This window comes from Paramisgurnus dabryanus, chromosome 3, assembly GCF_030506205.2.
Source record: "Paramisgurnus dabryanus chromosome 3, PD_genome_1.1, whole genome shotgun sequence".
NCBI lineage: Eukaryota > Metazoa > Chordata > Actinopteri > Cypriniformes > Cobitidae > Paramisgurnus > Paramisgurnus dabryanus.
In genome coordinates, this window is record NC_133339.1 from 1,718,036 (window position 1) to 1,742,501 (window position 24,466).

The 24,466-nt window shown below is 36.9% G+C and overlaps 1 pseudogene; it reads left to right on the forward strand.

The window, feature by feature from the left end:
- Positions 1-1,314: 1,314 nt before the first annotated feature.
- On the forward strand, positions 1,315-23,040 carry LOC141279834 (leukocyte immunoglobulin-like receptor subfamily A member 3; annotated as a pseudogene).
- The last annotated feature ends 1,426 nt before the right edge of the window (positions 23,041-24,466 follow it).

The window sequence follows — 24,466 nt, forward strand, 5'->3', positions numbered from 1 at the left end:
GGCACTTGGGCCACATTTTTTTCTATTAGCAATATTGCCACAATGGCAAGTCATGGACAAGGTGCGGAGGGGGACCAAAACATCTACCGGGAAATTTCCTATACCACTGGCCCTCCTTGGTAAAAAAAGGTCTCGTATTTGTAATAAAACTAGGGTAATACATATTGTAATCAATCTGACAAAAAACATTTTCATAATAATAATAAAATCATTAAATCATTGCTAATTTTCCTAAATGAGTAACTATACAAAATGATAGCCTACCTGTTTAAAAGACGGAGATGCGCACCTGTCAATGAGCTATAACATAACAGAGTGAGGCCAGAGATGAACGTGCTCATAAATGGGAGTAATATGGAATAATGTGTGCATCTTTGAATAACTGTAAGAATTTTTCCTTTAAATATAATTTTGTTATATAAAGTTTTGAGAGATAAAAATGTTTTTTCCACAATTATTGCTTATTTATTTTAACGTGTTTGGCGCATTTACATCAGAGTTTATTTCAGTAATATTGCTGTTTTTCCGGTAATAATAATACAATTTACATGCCAATCCTGCTTCCTTGTCTTTTTATTCATTTCATTATGCTGTTATGTTATATGTGGATATTTATTGCCATATGAGACGTTCATTGCCGTTATATACTCTCGTCTAATATTCAAATCGTATGCGGAATAATGTGTGCATCTTTGGATAACTGTAAGAATACAGTTTCTTTGAAAATAATAAAGTTTTGAGAAATAATAATGTTGTTAGGATATTTATTGCCATATTGCAGTTGAATACTCTCGTCTATAATATGGAAATCACATAGTAAGAAATATATAGGCTAATGTGATACTGCAAAGTTACCCTTCTAATTTTTATTTATGATATAGCCATATGTGCTGATTTGATCCATTCATGTACTGACCACCAGGCTAGAGATTTTAAACATCCTTAATCCAAACTTACTATCAAATAGAATATCAGCTTGATTGATCAATCCGATTGCATATGTACTGCACAGTCATTCGTCAGCGCGACTTTTTACATCAAAGGCCGACAGGATATGCCATTTGGGGAGGGGCCGTTCAATGATCCCCCTATATTTTAAAAAATCCTAAACATGGTTGGACCTGCCAAACAGGTTGAGCACTTTTATATACTGTGTTGAGCAAAGAGGCTGCACAGTTTTACCAGAGGGAAGCGGCCGCACATCAGGCTGCCAGACGGGGTTGCTATATAACTCGCAATGAAAACCTATTATCAGACCGGCCCTCGCAGCCTCAAAACACTACCGGCCCACCGGGAAATGTCCCGACTCTCCCGATGGCCACTCCGCTACTGTCGCGGACATACCTGGAGTTGCGAGGAGGTGTGGAGCTTCCCAGTTTGCAGTTGTTTTCAAGCCTCATCCGCTTGTCTTAGTTTGTATACAACACTGATGTATAACAACCACAGACATAATTACAATGTCCATGGTGTTTGCTGTATTTTCCTCCTTTTTGTTTACTTTTTGGACTCCGCTGGAATTTCCTGCACGTTGATTCTCACCAATTGAGAAGCAGTTTAAGAAATATGTTCCAAGCATGTGGCCAATGAGTGATGTGAATGTATCACATGACCGAATTTTGGTTAATTTCAAGTGGTGCAGACCAGAGCGATCAGTGTGGAATGAAAAGGAACCAAAACTACTAAAAAAGCTATAATGTATAATTTTTTTGCTTTTGGTCCGGACCAAATGAACCGAATTACAGATTTGAAAACCCCCTTAGAACGGGAAGAAGATCTACAGTATTTGAGCTAAGCAGTGATGATACATCGCCACTTGATAAATGGCTATTAACACTCTGGGGTCGACTGCGGTGCGGGCACCGCAAACTCTTTATTTTTCAATCACTCCGCAAAGAGACTTAAATTACACTGCTGATTTTTGACATACAGATATGATTTATACATAATTTAAAACGTTAAAGTGTTTAGTAGGGGTGACCCCGAATAGTCGAAGATTCGATGCATCGATAGGAGAAGCCTGATTCGACTACCAATCTCACAGTCGAATCGTCGCAGATGTGTTATGAAATGAGGATCATTCAATTTTGGCCGTATATGGGTGCACACATTATCTGATTTCACATATAACAGCTTTCTCACAATATATTAATATACTGCATATTATGATAATGCTGCAAATAATATGTGAAGTAGCAGCTTTCAATAAATATTTTTAAAGCGCGTTAATAAATCCAACAACCCCTGTGACCGGGCTACACGTCCATAAGAGGTTTCTATGTTAATAAACCATTGCCTCTTTGTTTCTACATTTAAAAGACAAAGCTGGCAAATTATATTATGCCTTTCGTTATTTTAATAATTTCTTTATTTTATTTTATTTATGAATCACTTTGGGTTATCTGATTTAACTATTTGGCTTGTGTTTTGTTTCCGTGCACTTGAGGCATTTTGCATATTTGTTCTGCACTTTGTTACTTCTGACCTTATTTTATTTAAAAAATTGTATTTATTATAAATGTAAATTCTGATCTAATTTAAGTATGTTAATTTTGGATAGCTTTTCGTTGTATTGATGTTGCGCTATTGCGTGCTGGCCATGCTTGCGCATGTAATTTAGCCGAACGGGCTAGGTGCTCTGTGTCTCATATTTAGGAGTTCATCAAACTAATCATTAAAAAACGGATGTTTTTCGACGAGTATAAGTTTTTAAATGTATTTAAAACAGAGGAGTTATCTTGTCAAAAGTTAAACTACAAAACAGGTAAGCCGTTTTTTTTTTCGGTGATGAAACAGAAACTAGTATCTGCACCGAACCTATTTCTGCCTGACACGAATGTCTTTCTAGTGATTTAATATTATGGTCGGTCGGTGTTCACTTTCAAATGATAGCAAAGAGATTCCTGAAATAAATAATATCATCCGGTCTTTCTGTATCTAAAGTTAATACAGAGATGATCAAAGTCAAAGCAAGCAAGCAGATATTTCTGTGCTAAATAATAATGTGTAGTGTCTATAAAATCATTAATTTCAGTGTTTTTCTTGTTATAAATTAACGTTTAATGAATTGTATATAAAGATTAGTTTTTATCATTTACAGTCACAATCACAAATTATTTGTCATTTCTCATTTGTCGGGTTTTTTTGGTCATGACTGCTTTGACGCGCTATCTTCAAATTAAATAAAAACACTTAATTGTAGCCGGAGTTTCCAAGGAAGGATCACCTTTGTTATTTTTTTAGGTTTAGTTATCAAAATGTATTTTTGTGTGATGTTCTGTAGATCGTGGCTTTAAAATGTTATGAGGAATAATTAAACAAATGTTGCCTTACATTTGACCTTAAAAAAATATATATATAAATGCATCGTCAGTTTTGTCTTTGTTTATTACTTGAAAGACAGTTTTGGTCACTTTATCAGAAAGTTGTTTATGTGTGCTGCTTGTGAAAGAAAATAAAAGTTACCAATTTGTACCTGGTCTGGCCCCCTCTCAACCCATGCACACAAACATACAGGATTCGACTATCGGTCGACTATGGAAAGATTCGACAATTCTGATTAGAATATGTAAATCCTTAATCGAGGACACCCCTAGTGTCTATTTTTTTTCTGTCCACTCCCAATAAAAACAGAATGTTGTGCTTTTCGCAAAATTAAGAAAATAAACATGATGCGCGTTTTGTTCTCTCTCCCTCAGTGAAGTCCTTTCAGAAACGCGTCAGAAAAATTAACTGTAACTTAACGAATACTTGTCATAGAAACAAAAGATAAATGTCTACATAATGCTTGGAATGTCTACTTTTAAATGATGTAAGTGAGATTGAAAACAAATATTGTCATTCGGTGTAACCTGTATGAGAAGTAGGAGAGGTACCGTCTTTCTTCTGTTACCTCATTATCTGTAATGAGATGAGATCGCCACACCCCCGCGCCATTGAAGTGAACGAGCAGAAACATCCATATGCATAACTCGTGCCTCCTGCAGTCAATGGATATGCAATCCTCAACCCAGTCTCTCTATTCCTTGTTATGCTGAGTTGTTTCATCCGAGTGCATCAAACATGACATCTAAATCCTTATTTACTTGCGTATGTGTGTCACTATCTCCAGACACAAGTGTTTTCTTTGTTTTTCCGTCAAACACATCACGCGATGGGAACGCACATACACAAATCCACGAGTCAGGAAACTCGGCGCGCTTTTTGGTATTCTTATAAAATACACGATTGCAAACAGTACAATCCTTATTTAGTTGCGTCTAAGCATATGTGACCAGTTACGGAAAGTAGGGACACAAGTCGGATCTGGGGCATTTTGAGTTATTCATAGATTCTGTAAGTGCAGTTTCTAAGCTTTCTAACGATGTGTAACACATGGAAATCTGATAAGATTTGGAGACGTTGTGGCCATTTGAATGTACTGTAACACATTCAAGAAAGAGAATGCTGAGAAATTTGAGAAAGAAAAAAGTTAACACTTTCCCTTTTCCCTGGCTGGAGAGACAATAGGGCTCATTTACATCTCATTTAGCTAAGCCATACCCCCTGTAAAGCCGTTTTGAGATACAGATTTCTAGCATCATGTAGTATTTTATTACAGAAGTCCGAATGAACAACATGCAAAAATAAACAGGACTTTTACCTTTGTGGGATCACAAGTCGAATCCAGTCTGTTTCAGATGTGTGAATCATCCAATGATTTTTGTCCACAAATGCGTATAATCCGTGAAATATAGATATATAGTCTATTGTTTACATCAGATTTCGCATGAACTTCTGGTAATACAATATAATATACAATTTGAGGACTATTTACATCGTAACATGTAAGGGTATATTAGATTACAGTCCGGTATTTGCGTTCCGTTAAACACATGAACCCGCCTTCAAGTTTTGTATTTAAAATAGGGTCTCTGTGTAACTTATGAGTTTGACTTCATGCTGCGCTGCATGACGTCAAAGTCCCGCGAGAGGGAGTCGAAATTAAACTACTCCGTAAGATTTCTTGAAGAGCTCTCGCGGTACTTTGCCGTCATCCGACTGCGGCGCCCCATAAAGTCAGTGACGCGGCTGACGTACGATGCGGCTGACTATTATTTGTTCCGCCCCAGCTTCTTTTATCTTTCTTTTGTTTTGTGCGCCCGAGCTTCATTTACAGTCTGGGGAGACGCACGCTATAAGTTTGAAAAAATATATAAAACTAAGCAAACATGTCTGAGGAACAGGGCAGCCGCGTCACTTCAAGTCACGTGACTTCACGCTCGAGCCGGAAGAGAAGACAATGCTGAATAAAGTTGTAATTCTTGCTATTTTTGGACCAAACACATTCTTACTAACCCACTGATGTCACATGGACTACTTTGATTTTGTTTTTATTACCTTTCTGGACATGGAAACCATACATAGATTAGATTTTCAATGGAGGAAACAGAAAGCTCTCGGACTAAATCTAAAGTTAAAACATCTTAAACTGTGTTCCGAAGATGAACGGAGGTCTTCCGAGTTTAGAACGACATAAGGGTAAGTCATTAATGACTTTATTTTCAGTTTTGGGCGAACTATCCTTATTCAGTAGTCACGCTGTTCCTTTTGGGGGCGGAGGCGAAAACACAAGCTTATCCAGTATGTAAATATACACACAGACAATGACGCCCCCCGCTGCACGCTAGAATCTCCGGAAAAACAGGCCGATTTCAACCGCAAAATGTACGCTTTTAAATATACATAAACTTCTATCTCAAACATGGAGAGGCTTCTTCGTGATCTCAACTAACAGATTCTGCAATAAAACGAAAATCACAAATTTTGAAAAAAAAACTTTGATTCTCATTTTCTCGAATCTTGTGCTGCCGACTTGTGTCCCTGGTTTCCGTGACGGGTCACATATATCTCCGCACAGCAAGTTTATTAAAAACAGGATCACTCGCATGCGTACACATTCACTGCTTTCATGATCAACACGTGAGGTAATGGCGGTGGCTGTAAACAAACATTTATAAGTTTATCACACGTGTCCCTTGTTGTGTTTCTACTATAATGATTACAAAAACACAAATAAGAGTCCAGACAACAATAGGCAGTTGTTCTTTTGAGCTTTTTACTGCACAAAAGTAAACCTCTCGCTTGCCAACCAAACACTAACCCTGTGTTGAAGTGTGTTCATTTTACAATGGCCAAACAGTATCTTTACCATGATTAGGCTACTATGTTTTTAAAATGTAACTTATATTTGTGAAATTAATAGAAAATATTTTAATAGAAATATATATATATATAGTGTGTGTGTGTGTGTGTGTGTATTTACATTATATTGAAAAGTAAACCTTATCATGATTTTACTACAGAGAAAGTTACATTCCTGTTGAACATCCCCACAAGGCTCATTGGCCCTCATTTATCATTCTTGCGTAGGAACGGGCGTATATGTTGGCGTAAGATTATGCTTACACTCCTCTCACCGCCTGATTTATGAAGCTGTGCGTACCTCTGAAATTCAGGTGTAAGCAATATCTGCCCTTCATAAATGCCGCGGCTGAAAACGATCGTCATTAGAATAACACGCCCATATAAATTCAAGTCTCCACCTCACCCACGCCCTCATTTTACGACATTGACACATGGAAGACGGCAAGGACGAGAAACCAGGGAAGTGGAAAGAAACAAAATTTTTTATTTGGGAGTTTAAAGAGCGGTATTAAAGACACATTAATAATTGCATGACGTTTTGTAATATTTGTATTATTATTTTTTATTATTAAAGACGCTTCATTGATATTTAGAAGAATAATTATTTATTATTATTATTATTATTATTATTATTATTATTTACTGTTGCCTACATCTAAATTATATGTCTGCTTAATGGTTCGGTTAAGTTTTTTAAAAATAATATTTTAAAATGATGTAGTAACTTTTGTAGTGTGTTTTTCTGTATTTACATACAATTGTTTGTTAGCTAAGATCCAGTTTGATACGGAGCTCCGGATTTAATTCAAATTAACAATTTGTTTCCACGACATCCACATGTTTAACTAGGCTAATTCATAATTTGAAGTAATAATAATTGTAATAGTAATTACGAAATATTATAATAATTAATTCCAAGGAACAAACTGTTGAATATTGGGAACGAATTTTATATTTATGGCCATACTTTAGACTAAATAAGAAAAAGAAGTGTCCATAATGTAGCATAAAAGATAATTCGTAGCCATGATTTTGTCCGCTTGTCATCATTCAACACAAGCATTTTACCTTACCTATTCATGTGTAGCATTTATTTATCATCGAATGGTATGTAACTAGCTTACCTTTTGATGCATTATTACCATGTTTTCGTAGCACATCCTTGTGCTTTCTTGCAATGTGCCGCTTCAGATTCCAGGATGAATATTGAATTCCATAACTTATTGTAGACGTTTTTACAGATTCTCGAACTAGAAAATTATTAAAGGGCGTTCTGGGTTCAACGAGCGGTGCTGAGCGAGCGGACTTTTTAGAGTGGCGCTTTGATGGTAATATTACCGCACCGCTCAAGGCTCCGCTCCGCTCACATGCTTTGCCCTGAAACATCAGGTAAAGCGCCCAGGCTCTCAACTGAAGGAATACATATGCCTTCAAATCAAATGCTTTGGTAAAGTCTCTCAAATTAAACATTGAAGTACATGTTGCATAAAAATAAACACTGACGTTTATAATTACTATGTTTTTGTTTTTTTACAGTGGGTCATCATAATATATCATATTTTAGTTTGTCATTGCGTTTTGTGGTGTTAGGAATTGTTTGCGCATTTCTGCACTAACTCAAAATGTGCGTACACCACCTCCTGAGCTGGCGTAGGATTTGAGCGTGCCGTACGCCAACGTCCATATTGATAAATCTCAAAGTCACCGTGGTTTTGGGTGTACGCCAGGTGTACGCTGGAAATTTGGTGTACGTACTTTTGATAAATGAGGGCCATTATGTGGCTCATTATTCAACTCTTTTGTTTCTCATCTGTCAATCACTAATTATTCAGGATCTTTCCCGCCTCCACGCATACGGTCTTTCCCAAGCAAAAGTGTCTTAGAAATTGTAAATCAATATATTGTTTTATGTGAATGAGTAGGCCGAATGATTTTCGTATAATTTTGAAGAAAAAACTCTAAACTACTAGATCCTGTTTAGAAAAGTCTTGGGAAAACATGTTTAGATTGAGTTTTGTGGACTTATATCAGTGACTTAAATATTTCGCTTTTTCAAAAACCACGCATAAACATTTTTCTCTTAAAAATACAAACATGTATATACATGTTGATTATATGATATTGTAGCCCAGTTTGTGCTGAACACAGTGTTGTGAGACTTTTGCCATTAATATGTTTTTAAGCAACTGAAAAAAGCACAAATGTCAGTGTATGTCAAAACTTCCCCAGGGCCCTAAAAACCCTTTAGATCCCAGAGGGTTAACAGTCCTGGATTACTACAGTAAAAGTTTGATTTTGAGTTTGTTTGCCCCCCCCCCAAAAAAAGTTTAGCATCATCCACTAATGCTGCTTGCTTACAATTTAATAAAATATTTTGTGTTCATAAAAAAAAATTCATACAGGTTTACCACAACATGAGGATGACAGAATTTAAATGTTTGGAAAATTATCCATTTAATGTTATCTGCCTGTCGGTTCTTGCTGTGCAAGCACGAATCCTGACACCTTAAGGAGGCTGATGAGTAGAATCTTTATATAAGGAGACATATCAAGCATTCTGGGTAAGCAAGGCCTAGAAATGCATCCTTAAAGTTGGTACTTTGTCAGTAAAACAGAGAAGCGTTAAAACATGGTAAAATATAAATATCTGGATATAAAAATGCAGAATTTTCTGATAGAGAGCGTTGGCCATTATTACAGTCCCTTCAATATTACTGTGAAAGTGTCTGTTTATAGTTATGTGATGTGAATACTGGTATAAATCTTCATCTGATGCAGAGATTAACAGATAATGGCTAGTGTTAGCTATCTAGTCTGTTTGCACACTGTTCTTGATATAATTTAATAATTTTAGTACATTTATGAACAATAAATTAAAGCTCTTAAACACAGCCTCACTCACTGAAATAAATGTTTTTCAAAATTGGAGACAGCACAGTTTAGGTGAGAGCATAAAGGACATTAGCTGATTGTCCGCTTTTATCGGATATATATTTTTTTATTATTGTGATTGCCTTTGGTTGACAGCACAAAGAGGTAGACAGCCAGAGAGAGAGAGAGAGAGAGAGAGAGAGAGAGAGAGAGAGAGAGAGAGAGAGAGAGAGATGGAGCAGGATGGAGTCCAAATCCGAATAGGGTTTGGGAAATTTCCCTTATTTTTAAATCCCAATGTTGATGGGTATGTTAATACCAAATTTAAAGGGGACATTCCATGAAAATTAGACTTTTTCCATGTTTAACTCTTTCCCCGCCATTGACGAGATATCTCGTCAATTAAGAGAAAACGCTTCCCCGCCAATGACGAGATTTTCCGTCTTTCCCCAATACCGCTATTATCCACCAGGTGGCGCACTTCCGAACTTTTTAAAACCGGAAGTATTGCCCTATGGCAAGCTGCTGCATGTCCGTGTCTGTTTTAAAGATCGCTCTGAATGGGATCTCTATGAAAAGTCCGTCACAAAAATGGAATTATCTCTGCTTTTTGCTCAAAATATGGTATTTTTGCAAAAACCTACCCATATTCAAAAGCTGATTGCAAAAGAACCACTAAAGGTAGGATGAAACGGTTTTTTTTTTTTGTTTGAAAGCAGAGGGTCTGTTCTTTCATTTGGTATATTGTATGTTTATATATTTAAAGAAGAAAATTTTCTGGAAGGCATTAAACTTTGGTGAAAATCATTAAAAACGCTGGCGCTGGCTGGCAACTTTTTTTAAAAACGCTGGCGGTGAAAGAGTTAAGTGCTATAATCGGGTCCCCAGTGCTTCTACCAACCCAGAAAACATGAAACATAGCAACCCTGTAACTTTGTTTTGGTAAGGCTCTCTCTGCAAGCATGTGAATATATAGGTCATTCGGATTTTGCTCCCCCCATGACGTAGGTAGGGGATCTTATTATATTGATACCGCCCCTTCATCTGCGCTATCCAACCATGACGCTGCCTCGAGTGCGAGAGTCAGAGAGAAAGAATGACTGACAGCATGACGCGTTTGTATTCCCTGAAACACAAACAGTAGCCTACAATCTTATAACTTGTAGTTTTAATAATCTTTCTACGTTGAATTAACGTTCTAAAGGATTAATTTAACCTTAGTGCAAGAGAGAGAGCGAGAGTGTGAGTGAGCGAACGAACAAGATAGAGAGAGAGAGAGAGAGAGAGAGAGAGAGAGAGAGAGAGAGAGAGAGAGAGAGAGAGAGAGAGAGAGAGAGAGAGAGAGAGAGAGAGAGAGAGAGAGAGAGCAACGCGACGGTTCAATTTCATCAAGTATGTTGTTTAATATGTATCTCTGAAGTTTATATGAATAAACACGAGGATTAATGCACTGCACGAGACAGAGTGAGAGAACAACATGTATTCACTATCATACACAATAAGCATAAATATGTTGTTTAATGTTTCTCTGAAGTTTCAAATGAATACGAGGAGTTACAGTACAAGATAGAGAGTGAGAGACTGACAGAAACGCGAATGTGTTTGTCATGTACTGAAATGATGTTCTGTTTCTTTAAGAAAGAATCCCGATTGGCGTGTGATTAAGTTAATAAGACAAACAATATATATATATATAAAACAGATACACAACAGTGTTCAATCACAATAAACTTAAACATGTTATTTGATCTGCTTCTCTAAAGTTTAAGCATTAAACGTGTTGTTTTATTACAGATCATTTAAATGTGCTCGTGTGGTTTGGTAAAAGTAAACTTCTGAGTGTTTGTGGAAGTGTTTTTTATTGTAACATGCTGAAAATCATTGTGCCTGTTTAAAACACTGGAGCATGAGACCTAAAAGTCTTTATTTTTATCCCACAATGTTCCCCATCTGCTGATAAACATGTATTTAGGATGCAGAAAACAGATGATTGACTTTTTAAACTTGTTCAAATATATAATGCTGAACATCGCCTACTAACTTCTTTTGTGAGAATTTCTCCCTGATGCTCTGTCATGTCTACAGGGCGGGCACTTGAGACTCCGCCCACCTGAGCAGCTCATTTGGATTTAAAGGGATACACACAAAAACGGTGCATTTTTGCTCAGCCCCATATTTGTGCCTATTTTAACATGCCACAATAAATTACCTATAGGGTATTTTGAGCTAAAACTTCACATAATGTACTCTGGGGACATCAAAGATTTATTTAATATCTTAAAAACATTTTGTGGAATATCCCCTTTAAGTAACAAACGGGAAGATGGGAATGGTGGTGGTGAGTTGCCCAGGGTGGGTGTGTGTTCACAAATGCAGTGTGTTTGTTCACTACTCACTACTGGTAAAATGCAGAGGTCACATTTTGAAGTATAGGCTACCATACTTGACAATCCCGTTCACTTTTACAAAGATCTTGTTTGGAAAAACTTTTACAACTCTCAATGATTTTATATTGGCAGATAAACCAACTCTGACTGTGCAGCCACAGACGTCTGTGTTCATTGGAGACTCAGTTACTCTGACCTGTGAGGTTCATCAGTCCACTGGATGGGAGTTTATCTTTATCACACCACAGACTCAATTACCTGAAACAAAAGGAAATGAAACAATCAGATCTGTGCAAGTCTCTGATGGAGGAGAGTACAAGTGCATAGGCAGAAGAAAAGAAAACCCTCAGGTTTACACACAATACAGTGAACCAATAACAGTGACAGTACAGGGTAAGTACCTATACCCATATACTTTGTTCTAAAAACTGGGGGTTGACCGATTATCGATCTGGCCAATTATCTACATCGATATTAAGCATTTTGCCGATTATCAACATCGGCCATTTTAATTGCCGATTTGCTGATAAAGTAATAAAAATTTGAAATGCACTATTTTGGCTCTGATGCAGCAAAGAATTTAGTGAGAGCTGTCGGAACACGGAACAGGGCACTCTAGGAACACGGAAAAGGGCACTCTAGTCATCAATAACCCCATTCACACAGACCTCTGGTCCCAGAAAATACCCGTAAAATTGCCAGACAAGCGTCTGTGTGAACAAAAACTCGTTCCGTTAATCTTCTGGGATCGTTGCCGGAAAGAGGACCTAGTAAGATACGCGGGTAACCCTCTGTGTGAACAAGAATGCCGTAAAGGGCGTGTCGAAGTGAGGACGCACGCGTCATCATCACAACACAAGTTATGGTTCAGCTCCTTACAACGACAGATAACATGGATATAAACATTCACCACGAGAAATGTTGCAAACTAGATTGAAGCAGTTATCAGGAAATGATAAATGAGACGCATAAACAATGACGCACGTGCTGTAGTGAGTAGAGTTCTCAACGGGCCTGAAAATTACAACCCGACCCGACCCGGCCCGTGGCTTTTAAAGCCCGGACCCGATGTAACCCGACACATCAACGTGAATTATCTGTCCGAACCCGACCCGCGGCCCAACGCCGCCGACCCCCCCCTGCCTTTTTTTTTCTCATACACGGCTATTATCATGACCAGCAGACGGGAATTCAAATCAAGCTTTAATGTTCACGCCTTTTAACAATACAAACAACTGAAACAATAAACTTTAAATATAGGCTATATAAATATGCCTAAAAATCACACAATAATAAATATAAAGAACTCAAACATGTACCCAACCAGCGGCTTTTCCTCCTGTAGTAGCAAGCAACGGTGAATTCACCCACGGCAAGTTTATTTTTTTTTCCATCTCTTCTTCTCCAGGCAACAGGCGTGCACGCAGTGATAGCAATAAGCTCCGGGGCGGATCCGCAACGGATCTGTTGCTGATCCGCCCCAGAGCTTATTGCAATCCCCCGCGCCCTCTCTGTGATGCACGTTGCAGCAGCCAGATCAGACTTTCTTTACGTTGAACAGCAGTGATGATTAATAATTTTTTTTCACGGAGCCTAAAAGATTAAGCCCGAGGTCCGACCCGACCCGACTCAGTTGCTTATATTTTTGACCCGAACCCGGCCCGAATTCGCGGGTCCCGTCGGGTGTGTCGGGCCAGCCCGACCCGTTGAGAACTCTAGTAGTGAGGACGCGCGTGTCATGGCAACATGAAGTTGGTTCAACTCTTTAAAATGAGGGATTTACAACATTCACTACGAGAAATGTCAGCAAACTGGACTGAAGCAGATATCAGGTAAGTTAGCTCGTTACTTACTGCGTTGAAACGGAGATCATTCAGCAGCATAAAAGAATATCGCGTCACGTGCTCATTTGAGCTATAATACAGGAAAATACCCGCGCATCATCCTAACAAGATATATCGTTCAGCTCCTCAAAATGCGGGTTTTAAATGCATATAAACAATCACGATGAGAAATGTCTGAAAACTGTATCAAAGCAGAAATCAGGGAGCTTGTCAAATATCCACTCTGAAGCTGAGATCATTCACCAGCGTCCAGCATAGAACTGTGCATTCACGCGCTCCTTTGTAGTCTTATTATAAACAAAAATGCCGTTGTTTCTGGAGAGAGAAATAATATATAATATGCAAACTTCAGACGCTGCGTAGAAGAGAGGGCGGGACTTTCAACATGTCACGTGTCTTTCCGGGACCATCAGATGCCGTGTAATCTTGGCAGTGTGAACGAACAAAAACTCTAACTATTCCGGAAAAATCCAGGATGCATTTTACGTGTATTTTACGGAATTTCTGTGTGAAAAGGGCTAATGACAGCCCATCTGATTTGTTAGGAGTCACGAGTCCGGCCAATCAGCGTAGGAGGCTGAAGACAGCGATGAAAGCACTTGCTAACTGTAGCTCTTTTGTATAGATGGTTTCAGCAGTAACAACATAAACAAACAGCTTTCGTGGAACACACGTAACTCAAACTCAGCTAAGAATCAATAACAACAAAGTCCTTTTAGAGTAGTTTATTTCTAATAACAAGCAAAATAAACAACAAGTATATTACCTTAGTTCATATTTCATAGCTAAAGCATATAAAAAATAACACAGAGCTAACGTTGCTGTGTAAAATGTATATAATGTTAAATACAAACTGGCTGCCAAACCTCCCTTTACATAGTGATGCATGATTGCCTTTTCCCCTTTCTTTAGGAAACCAAAGTTTAGTTAGTTATTTTTGACAAGGTATTTGTTCCAGAGTTAGCCACTTGACCATTAAACAAACAGAAACTGGAAGTAAAGTTCCGACCAGATACGTAACCGCGACAATATATGCGCGTGCGATTAAACCGTCTATAGATGGTATGCAACGATGTCACTTTTCCACGTGACCACACGGGAGCTCGCCCTGAGTGGCAAAACATTCAACAAAATGGCTGGTTTTCATAGCGCAGCTGTAAAACTGAATATTATCAGCTTAAATTGAATTTAGTTGGCCCTAACAGTGACCCTAACCACTTGCCAAACAATCAGTAGTCTTTGGACATTGGCATATGACCAGACATTGCTTTTCCTGACATATATGTTTGTCTTGCCTAATGCTGTGTTCACACCAGCCATGGCAGATGCGTCAAGCGCGAGTGATTTCAGTGTTAAGTCAATGTAAGTCGCGTTGAAGCACGTCTGGAGGTCTCACGGCACGAATGAGGCGTTTAGTGCGGCACAGTAGATGGGATTCACAATACAAATTGAAAAATCTGAATTTGTCATCATACCTACATAAATGTTTAGATAAACACAGATGTATGCATATATGCCTGTATTGGCATGTATACTTAAGGAATAGGCTTTTCTACCAACTAAGTGTGCCTAATATGATATTACTATCATAGTTTCATGAAAACATTTGAGGTCTTTTCAACAACATACACAATGAAGTTTTAAAGCCAATTAAATTATTTACACTTATTATATAAATTCAAATTGTTTAGTAAATCGTTAAATCCATAGGGGAGTTAATCCATTGATGTGCAAGATGATTAACTGAATAGTTTACTATTGTATGTAATGATTAAATAATCAGAAATTAATTAATTTAGTCAATTCAATATTTTTTTAATAGTTTTAAGTAGTTTATGGGTGCTTCCTGCTTTTTTGTTATTATTAATATGATTCTTATAATTAAAATTTCTTAGAGTCAGGATTAAACATGTTTCAAACATTGAAAATTTTTGTCAAAGCCTGTGTCTTAATTTTGACATTAAATTAAATTTTTACACCAGACATATCGGTTAAAAATATTGGTTATCGGTCTACTCGAGCATCAATAATCGGTATCAACCTCGGCCCTGAAAAACGCATATTGGTCAACCTCTACTTAAAATTATGACACTGTGGCAGTTACACTTGGATAATTTAAACCAAAGCACTAAGTCTGTTTATGATAAATGTATTTAATACATTATCCTCAATAATTTTCCATGTTCTAAATAGTGGCAAATATTGAAGAAATCTAAAAAAAGGCCTTAATATTTTGATTACAAATATTTAATGTATGTACTTTTAAATGTAAAAGATAAAATACTAATTTTTACCATTTTATTTTTTATTTTAAAGGGATAGTTCACCAAAAAATGAAAATACTGTCACATTTTTACATCCTCATATGAACCCTGCATGAGTTTTTTTTATTCTGTTGAACCCATAAGGTATTTTGATAATAAATGATGGTAAACACACAGCTGACTGTACTCATTGACTTTCATAGTAGTAATAACAAAATGGAAGTCAAAGGTTACATTCAGTTGTGTGCACATTTATCAAAATACTTTTTTTGTGTTCAACAGAGTAAAGAAACTCATACAGGTTTGTAACAACATGATGGTGAGTAAATGATGACAGAATTTTTTTTGGTTGAACTATCCACTTAAATTCATACACACACATAAGTCATATGAGTTTTTAAGATTTATCTGTGAAATAAAAATATACTATGTACTATAAATTTTATCACCTACAGCAACATCTTGTTGATAAACTTTCACAACTTCTATACTGCAGATATAACCCCGACTCTGACTGTGCAGCCACAGACGTCTGTGTTCATTGGAGACTCAGTTACTCTGACCTGTGAGATGAATCCGTTCACTGGATGGGAGTTTGTCTTTACCAAACTTCCAGACACTAAATACTATGAAACTACAGGAACTAAAACAATCAGATCTGTGAAAGTCTCTGATGGAGGAGACTACAAGTGTATAGCCAGAAGAAGAGACCCTCAGGTTTATACAGAATACAGTGAACCAATAACAGTGACAGTAAATGGTAAGTATTTATACTCACATAATACACTTTGTTCTGAAAACACATTAATTTTTTTTCATATTCAATTCAATTCAATTTTATTTATATAGCGCTTTTCACAATTGTTAATTGTTGCAAAGCAGCTTTACATGAGTAGATGTAGAGGAGAACACTGAAAATCAATACATAGTCTAAGAAGTAGAATAAAGCGGCTAAGGATAAACCGTGTAAGCGAGCGTATTAATAATGTCACATATACAGTAAAGTGCTAAGTTAAGCCAAAGTTGGCTGACTCTCCCTGGGACTAAAAAACCCCCTAGGAGAAAACCCAATGGGAAAAAATCCTAGAAGGACAAAAAACCCTAGGGAGAGATTAATATATATATATATATATATATATATATATATATATATATATATATATATATATATATATATATATATATATATATATATATATATATATATATATATATATATATATATATAGACACGGTAGGGATAGGAGGCAGATAAGCGGATTAAACTGGTTCAGCCGGTGGTCGTTGGTCGCGCATCGGTTGGGCATCACGTTGAAGGACAGCTAGTAGATCAGTGGTGCGATGACCTTCCCAGCAACAGGAACTGGGTCTGTTTGTCTTATTGTCCTCGGGGTCGAGGACGAGACAGGGAGACAAAAACAGAATTCTATTAGCGTAGGGGCCGTTCGCATGTAATGCAAGTGTCATACATTATAGTGGTTTAATTCAGCTCGGTTCCAGACAGGCTAACTATTGCGGCAAGAGTAAATTACCCATATGAGGTATGTGAGTGCTTTGTTCTAGACAAAATAACTACTGCGGGAAAAGTACATTTACTGGACATTCTATGTGAATGCTTTGTTAAAGAAGAATGTCTTAAGTTTAGATTTAAATTGCTCGACTGTGTCTGATGCTTGAACATTTTTTGGTAAGTCATTCCAGAGCTTAGGGGCCAAGTAGGAAAAGGATCTACCACCTTTAGACACTTTTGATATTCTAGGGATAATTAAGTAACCAGAATTTTGTGATTGCAGTTTACGTGGTGTATTGTATTCTGATAGTAGTTATTTAATATATGATACTGAACATGTGACAGGATAAAACTTTACAAGCTTTGAAATAAACGAGACACTTTATAAAACAATGGTTATGATTTTGTTTGTAATAAACAAAAAATATTCTACTAATAATTTGGTAAATGATGGTAACTAAGCACACAATTGATGGAACCCATTGACTTCCATAGTATTTGTTTTTTCTACTATTGAAGTCAATAAGTATCATCAACTGTGTGATTACCATCATTTATTAAAATATCTTCTTTCTGTTCAACATCATATAACAGCTTGAAAGATTTTATTGGTCATTCTTATGAATTTTCAGACTGATCAGAATCGTTTCAACAGTAGATACTTTAAATCTACAGTAGATTCATACTTATTGCACTTTTATTTCAGTAATTTTATATTTTTTTAAATACACTTTAAAACCGTCTTATTAAATCCAATTTTTCCTTTTCTTTTCTTTTCTTTTAAATGTGTATGTATTTCTCAACAGTAATTTTAAATATATTTACTTTCTTTACTGTTTTTATATCTTTACTGTTATTTTATACCTTTTTTCTCTTTGTAAAACCTTTCTATGTAAAGCACTTTAATTACCTGTGATTATGCAGGTAATAAAATCATATAATGTTTTATATTGACAGATACACCAACTCTGACTGTGCAGCCACAGACGTCTGTGTTCATTGGAGACTCAGTTACTCTGATCTGTGAGGTTCATCAGTCCACTGGATGGGAGTTTATCTTCATAAATCCTTCAAACACTGAATCCACTGAAACTACAGGAACTAAAACAATCAGATCTGTACAAGTCTCTGATGGAGGAGAGTACAAGTGCAGAGCCAGAAGAAAAGAAAACCCTCAGGTTTACACACAAAACAGTGAACCATTAACAGTGACAGTACAGAGTAAGTATTTAATACACTTTGATCTAATAGCATGATTAAATTATTTCCTAAGATACTGAAAGATCAAGTAATTGTTTATTCAATATGTAACACTGTTTTCAATGTGAATTTTCCGTCATTGTGCAGAAAGAACAACACCACAAGTGTCTGTTTGGCCTGCTGTACGTGCATTCAGAGGAGAAACTGTCACTCTCAGATGTGTCATCAATGAAGGAGGAGTCAGCAGCTGGCAGTACAGCTGGTATAAAGATTCAATCATCCAGCAGAATAAACTCCAACAATACACAATCAGATCTGTTAGTGAGTCTGACGCAGGTAAATACACCTGTAGAGGAAATGAAACCAGAGGATCACGATACTCACACATCAGTGATGCAGTTACACTGACAGTATCAGGTGAGTCTGTTTATCTGTATTCATCGTCATCCACAATATACAGTTGTTTTCAACGTATCATGACAAACCTTATTTTAACCTGTAGTTTGCCAGGTTATAGACAGTTTCAGCAGTAACAACATTAAAAAAAAAAATTGTGGAACAAACATATATTCCGGTAACAGAGTTATTTTAGAGTAGTTTAGTTAGAGTAGTTAGAGTAGTGTCCATGATCTCTGAAAGCCAATGTTGATATTTGAAATCACCTAAACAAACACGCCTCTACCCCAATAGAATCTGGACCTTCTTTTGATAGACCCGCCCCACACATACGCAACCCAGGCACGCCCCTTACTGTTAATTGGCTCCAAGTGTGTTTTGGTAGTCGGCGCGACTCTCTTTTCCAAAGCGTTTTTCATTAGCGTTGATATTGTGCACTCCGCCTTTAAGTCTATCAAAAACTACATTACTGTGTAAAATGTGGAGTATTGTCATCCATGTTTATTAATCTGAAAATATATTTAAGTACAGCTTTTTTATAAATCATTAATCTTATTAAAGTTTTTATTTACTTGTAAGCACAGTGTAATGTTCAAACTCTGTAATGGTTGGCTGACAATAATAAATATTCGGATAAGGAATAAATGTTCTTATTAGGTATAAAACTTTGTTTTTGAACTGTGCATAGCTCTTAGGTCTACTACACTTCTGGATTTTAACGGCATTATGGTGGTCTTGGAGAGCCAAATATTTTCTGAGGTGGTACTTGGTGTAAAAAGTTTGAGAACCAATGCCGGGCTGTAAAGGATCCATTCGTTCTATCCTTAGCAGTGCAGCGCACATTTTAAGTCTTAATTTTAAACATCCTTTGAATTGGGATGGCCTTACTGATCTTCAGTCGCGCTGCTGTGACGCAATCAGTCTTATAATACGTCCTTACGGCGCATTCACACGGGGCGAAAGCGTTAACGCTTGACGGAAGGCTTGTCTGAAGCGTGGCCAACAGCCAATCACAGTGGCTGCAGCACATGCTCTGGTCTTCCATAAACGTAATTGGCTGGCTCTGCTTAGGTTATTTGCATAAGGAAATCTGAATGGCTGACGCTCGCGTTGCCACTTGAAAAGTTGAGAAATGTTCAACTTCTGCTGTGAGCAACGGCAGTGACGCGGCACCGACGGATCCACAATTCAGCCAATGAGAGCCCAGATTAAATATGAACTCCTTCTATACTCTTTTAAACGTGTATGGTTTTGCAATTTCTAGGCAAAGGATGACTTTAATGTATGCTTGACATTAGGCCTGTCACGATAGCTACTTTTCAAAGGTCGGTTAATTGCCCCAGAAATAATGTCAGTAGTTGATAGTATTGTCTTTTTAAGACCATTTTATGTCACTGATTAGATATGCGAATAAAATAACATAATGATGTAAGTACATCCTTTCTAAGAACACAACTTATTATTTTTTTTAAATTAAGATTAAAAACATTAAATATTAATATGAAATTGGTATGTAAGAAAAAAATATTCTAAATATTTAAAACATAAATAAATATTATAAAATATGCATTTCAAATGACAGTTAACAGTCATTGTTCTGTATAAATCGCAGGGTAAATTGCTTTAGATAAATTATAGATTCTGATCGCATATGTGAGTATACGTTATTAAGTGCAGTCATGTTTGTAATATCTACACCTCAGATCTAAACACTAGATGTTATGGTTATGTTTCAGATGACTTTTTTATTTGTATAACTCTTTTTCATTCCCTCAGTTTTTGAACAGAGTAGACATGCTGGCTCGTTTCCATTAATTTCCTCTCATCAGAAATGTAGGTTGTAACTTAGCTTTAAAAACCAATTTCAGTCAGATTTATTCTTCAAAATATATTTTACCATAAAAACACGAAATTTCAGCTTTCTCTTCGCCTGTCACTGTCTGCTCTCTCTCTCTCTCTCTCTCTCTCTCTCTCTCTCTCTCTCTCTCTCTCTCTGTCTCTCTCTCTCTCTCTCTCTCTCTCTCTCTCTCTCTCTCTCTCTCTCTCTCTCTCTCTCTCTCTCTGTGTGTGTGTGTGTGCGCGTGCGCGTGCAAGTGTGTCCACTCTTCCGAGACATGTTAAACTATAGTTCGGTATAGTCATTACCGTGACAGGCCTAGTAATTTGTTACTTTTATAATTACAATAAATATTCCCATTACTGAGTGTAACATGTTATTCATGAGAGATTGATCACTTTCAGATAAACCACAGACAGTTTTAAGTGTTTCTCCACAGCAGTGGTTGACTGAAGGAGATTCAGTGACTCTGATGTGTGAGGTTATAAATTCATCTACAGGCTGGACATTCAGCTGGTTCACTGTACAGAAACATTCCTCAGGTAAAATATAATTCATTTCATTACATCTACATCAACTGGTTTTATTCAAAACATTGTTAAGGGTTAAATGAGATTTTGACTCTACAGTGAATAAAGATGTTGATTATGAGCTGGTGTCAAACAGCAGTGGAGGATCTAAAGGCATCTACACAGTGAGTTCAGTGACTGTGAAGCACACAGGAGTTTATATGTGCAGAGCAGAGAGAGGAGATCCAGTCTATCACACAGAGTACAGTAACACACAAACACTGTGGATCACTGGTGAGTTCATCACACACAACTAAACAACAACAATCTCTTACACTCTATGTCTGATATCATTCATTTATTCATTTATCTCTTATAAAGATGATTTTCTGTCATTTTCTTCTCAGGTGTTTCTCCTTCAGTCTCTCTGATCATCAGACCCAACAGATCTCAACACTTCTCATCTGAATCTCTCTCTCTGAGCTGTGAGGATCACAGTAACTCTACTGGATGGACAGTGAGAAGATACACAGACAAACTGAAATCTTGTTCAGACTGGAGATCTACAGGAACAACATCTACATGTACAATCAGATATCTCAACACATCTGATACTGGAGTGTACTGGTGTCAGTCTGAATCTGGAGAGAAACTTCATCCTGTTAATATCTCAGTACACTGTAAGTTTATCATTCTGTATTTATTCATTTTAGAGGCAGAAAATCTTTACCATTAGTGCATAAAAACAACGTAGCTTTAAACCAAATGATGCTCTTTTATTTTTAAGAATTTAACTTAATTTATTAGCATCTGGCAGATGTAACAAGCTGATATAAAATAGTAAAAATCATTCTGATATATTTTTATAATTAATAATCATCAGGCATTTCTTCTGTTGTGTAGATGTTGATGTGATTCTGGACAGTCCTGTTGATCCTGTCACTGAAGGAGATCCTCTGACTCTATGCTGTTTATATCGAGATAAAAACCCCTCTAACCAGAGAGCTGAATTTTATAAAGATGGATCAGTGGTGCAGAATCAGACTACAGGAGACATGATGATCATCACTACAGTCTCAAAGTCACATGAGGGTTTCTACTACTGTAAACACCCAGAGAGAGGAGAGTCTCCAAAGAGCTGGATCTCAGTCAGAGGTGAGATTCTAGAGAAATGATGTCAAGTGATTTTGTTTGTTGTTGTTCAGATATACTGCATGATAACATGTGTTTCTGTGTCAGGTGTTTATCAGGAGGAGGTGTCTGGGCTCAACGTTCTCACTTTTCTGCTGGCAGTTTGTCCATATCTGTTAGCGACAGTTGTGCTGGTTGTCAAATGCTACAGATTGAGAAGTGAAACATCTGTCTGATTTATTGGGTCATTATATTTGATACTGAATTCAGCAAATTAGCCACTTTGACAGGTTGGTCTTTATATACAGTATATATTTGGTGTGTTTGATGTCATATGAAATCAAATCAACACAAAAGTGACTGGAGGGCAGACTGGTATATTCGAGTTTATGTGGAGCCACAAGAACAGACAGGCGAATGACATTAAATAACGCAAGAGCGATTTGAGAAATCATATGGAGGAGTTTCTTTTCACATCGCTCTCTCTGTACTTTGAGATCACTAAGCGGTCTGCATAACGCCAAATGAAGTCAAACCTGCACACGGTGTGTTGCTCACATGATACTGTAAACAAAAAGTCCCTTTGGAGAAGTCAATGAGTGGTTTCTGATATAATCCAGCAGCTTTTAGTTCCTCTTTCAGCAGTTTGCTTGTGCTAAAAGTCTGAAATGTGTTATTTTTTTTAAATCTATGTTTAAGATTTTAATGTATTTCATCTCAGAGGTAATTCATGGGCATCTTAAATGTGCATTAATTTAAAGCATTTACACCATTAAATTACTGTCTGGTTATGTTAGTTAGCGTTACTATTAGATATTGAAAGAGAGAATTTTTTTCTCCTTTCATGCACAGGTTTGCCATGGACTGAAGATTGTAAACTGTTTATTAAATACTTTAACAATACTGTAATAAAGACTTATAATAAACTGAATGATCTCAATTATATGTAGATCTGGGATGACTAAGTATAAGGGTGAGAAGGCGAAATGACAGTATATTCACTACCAAAAACTAGACTACACCACTGTGCCAGACTGAGCAGGGCTTTTCCTGTTTATTTTCTGTTTATCTACTTAAACATTGTTGTGCTGGTCTCTGTCACCCTCAGCTTCCTCACTGAAGGATTTAGGTTTAGGTTTAGGTTTATTTGCACAGATACAAAAATATATACAATAAAAACAAAATACAATCCATATATTGTGCAGGGAGAGGCAAAAAACCCAAAGGGCTTATTTAAAGCCTCCACCTAAACAAAACAACAACAAAACTAAACAAAATATAAAATTAAAAAAGAAAATAATAAAAATAAACGTCAAAACTATACAATTTGTCAGGGCACTTTTCATCATAAAGTATATTTGACATTATTTGCATTAACGTGAAAGTGCTAAACAAAATAAATTAAAATTAACCTGTCTCTCTGCTTCAGGATTTTTCAGTTGAAATACATTAACAGACAGAATAGAATATTTAATGACTTTTGTAGCTAAATTTGTATCGTAGCCAATGGTAGCTTCAGAAAATGAATTACTGTCAAAATAATGATGAGATAAGAAGACTTTAAAACATTTTTAAGATCATAAGAAACATTTCAATCTAGTGACTCTAAACTAAACGGCGATTTATAGTCGTGCGTAGGTCCTACGGCGTAGCAGCGAAACCGTTTCATTTATACTTGTGCGTCGCTGTCCGCGTCGACGTGCAAACACACGCGAAACCGCTGGTTGGCAGTAATCACGCGTGTAACCACAGTAGCAGCAGAAGTCGTCAGAGAAGAAGAAGATAAGCAAGTTAACCCACAAACGAAGAAGAAATAGCAATTTGTTGTGTATAATTTGAGAAGACCAGCAATGATGGTAGTAAATAAACAGCGACTTATGTTTCAGTTTGAGTTAAATCACTCCTCAACTTGGCTCATCTTTGTTTTCACCGTCTCAACCGGAAATACCTATGACGCAGTTTTTTTACCTGACGGGAGGGGTTCTGGTGGACCAATCACAGAGCTTGCGGTCCGCGTAGAGCCGACGCGCTGTTAGGAATTTTGTGAGGTGCGCGTCAGGCTACGCACAGGCTACGGATAGCCTACGCCGTAGCTACGCCGTAGCACCTACGCACGACTATAAATCGCCCTTTACTGTAGTTAAAGTCAACATGAAACAGAAGTAGCCATTATCTAATTTTCCCCGTTGTGACATCCGAGTAAAATGGCTTCTGAAATGAAAAGGGTAGGGCTGGACTTGAATTCGTCCATCGAGAATTGATTGGATATTGTGAAGTTGGGTCATGATGCTAATTGCTAATCACTGCAATATATTTCCAGATTCTGCTTACAAT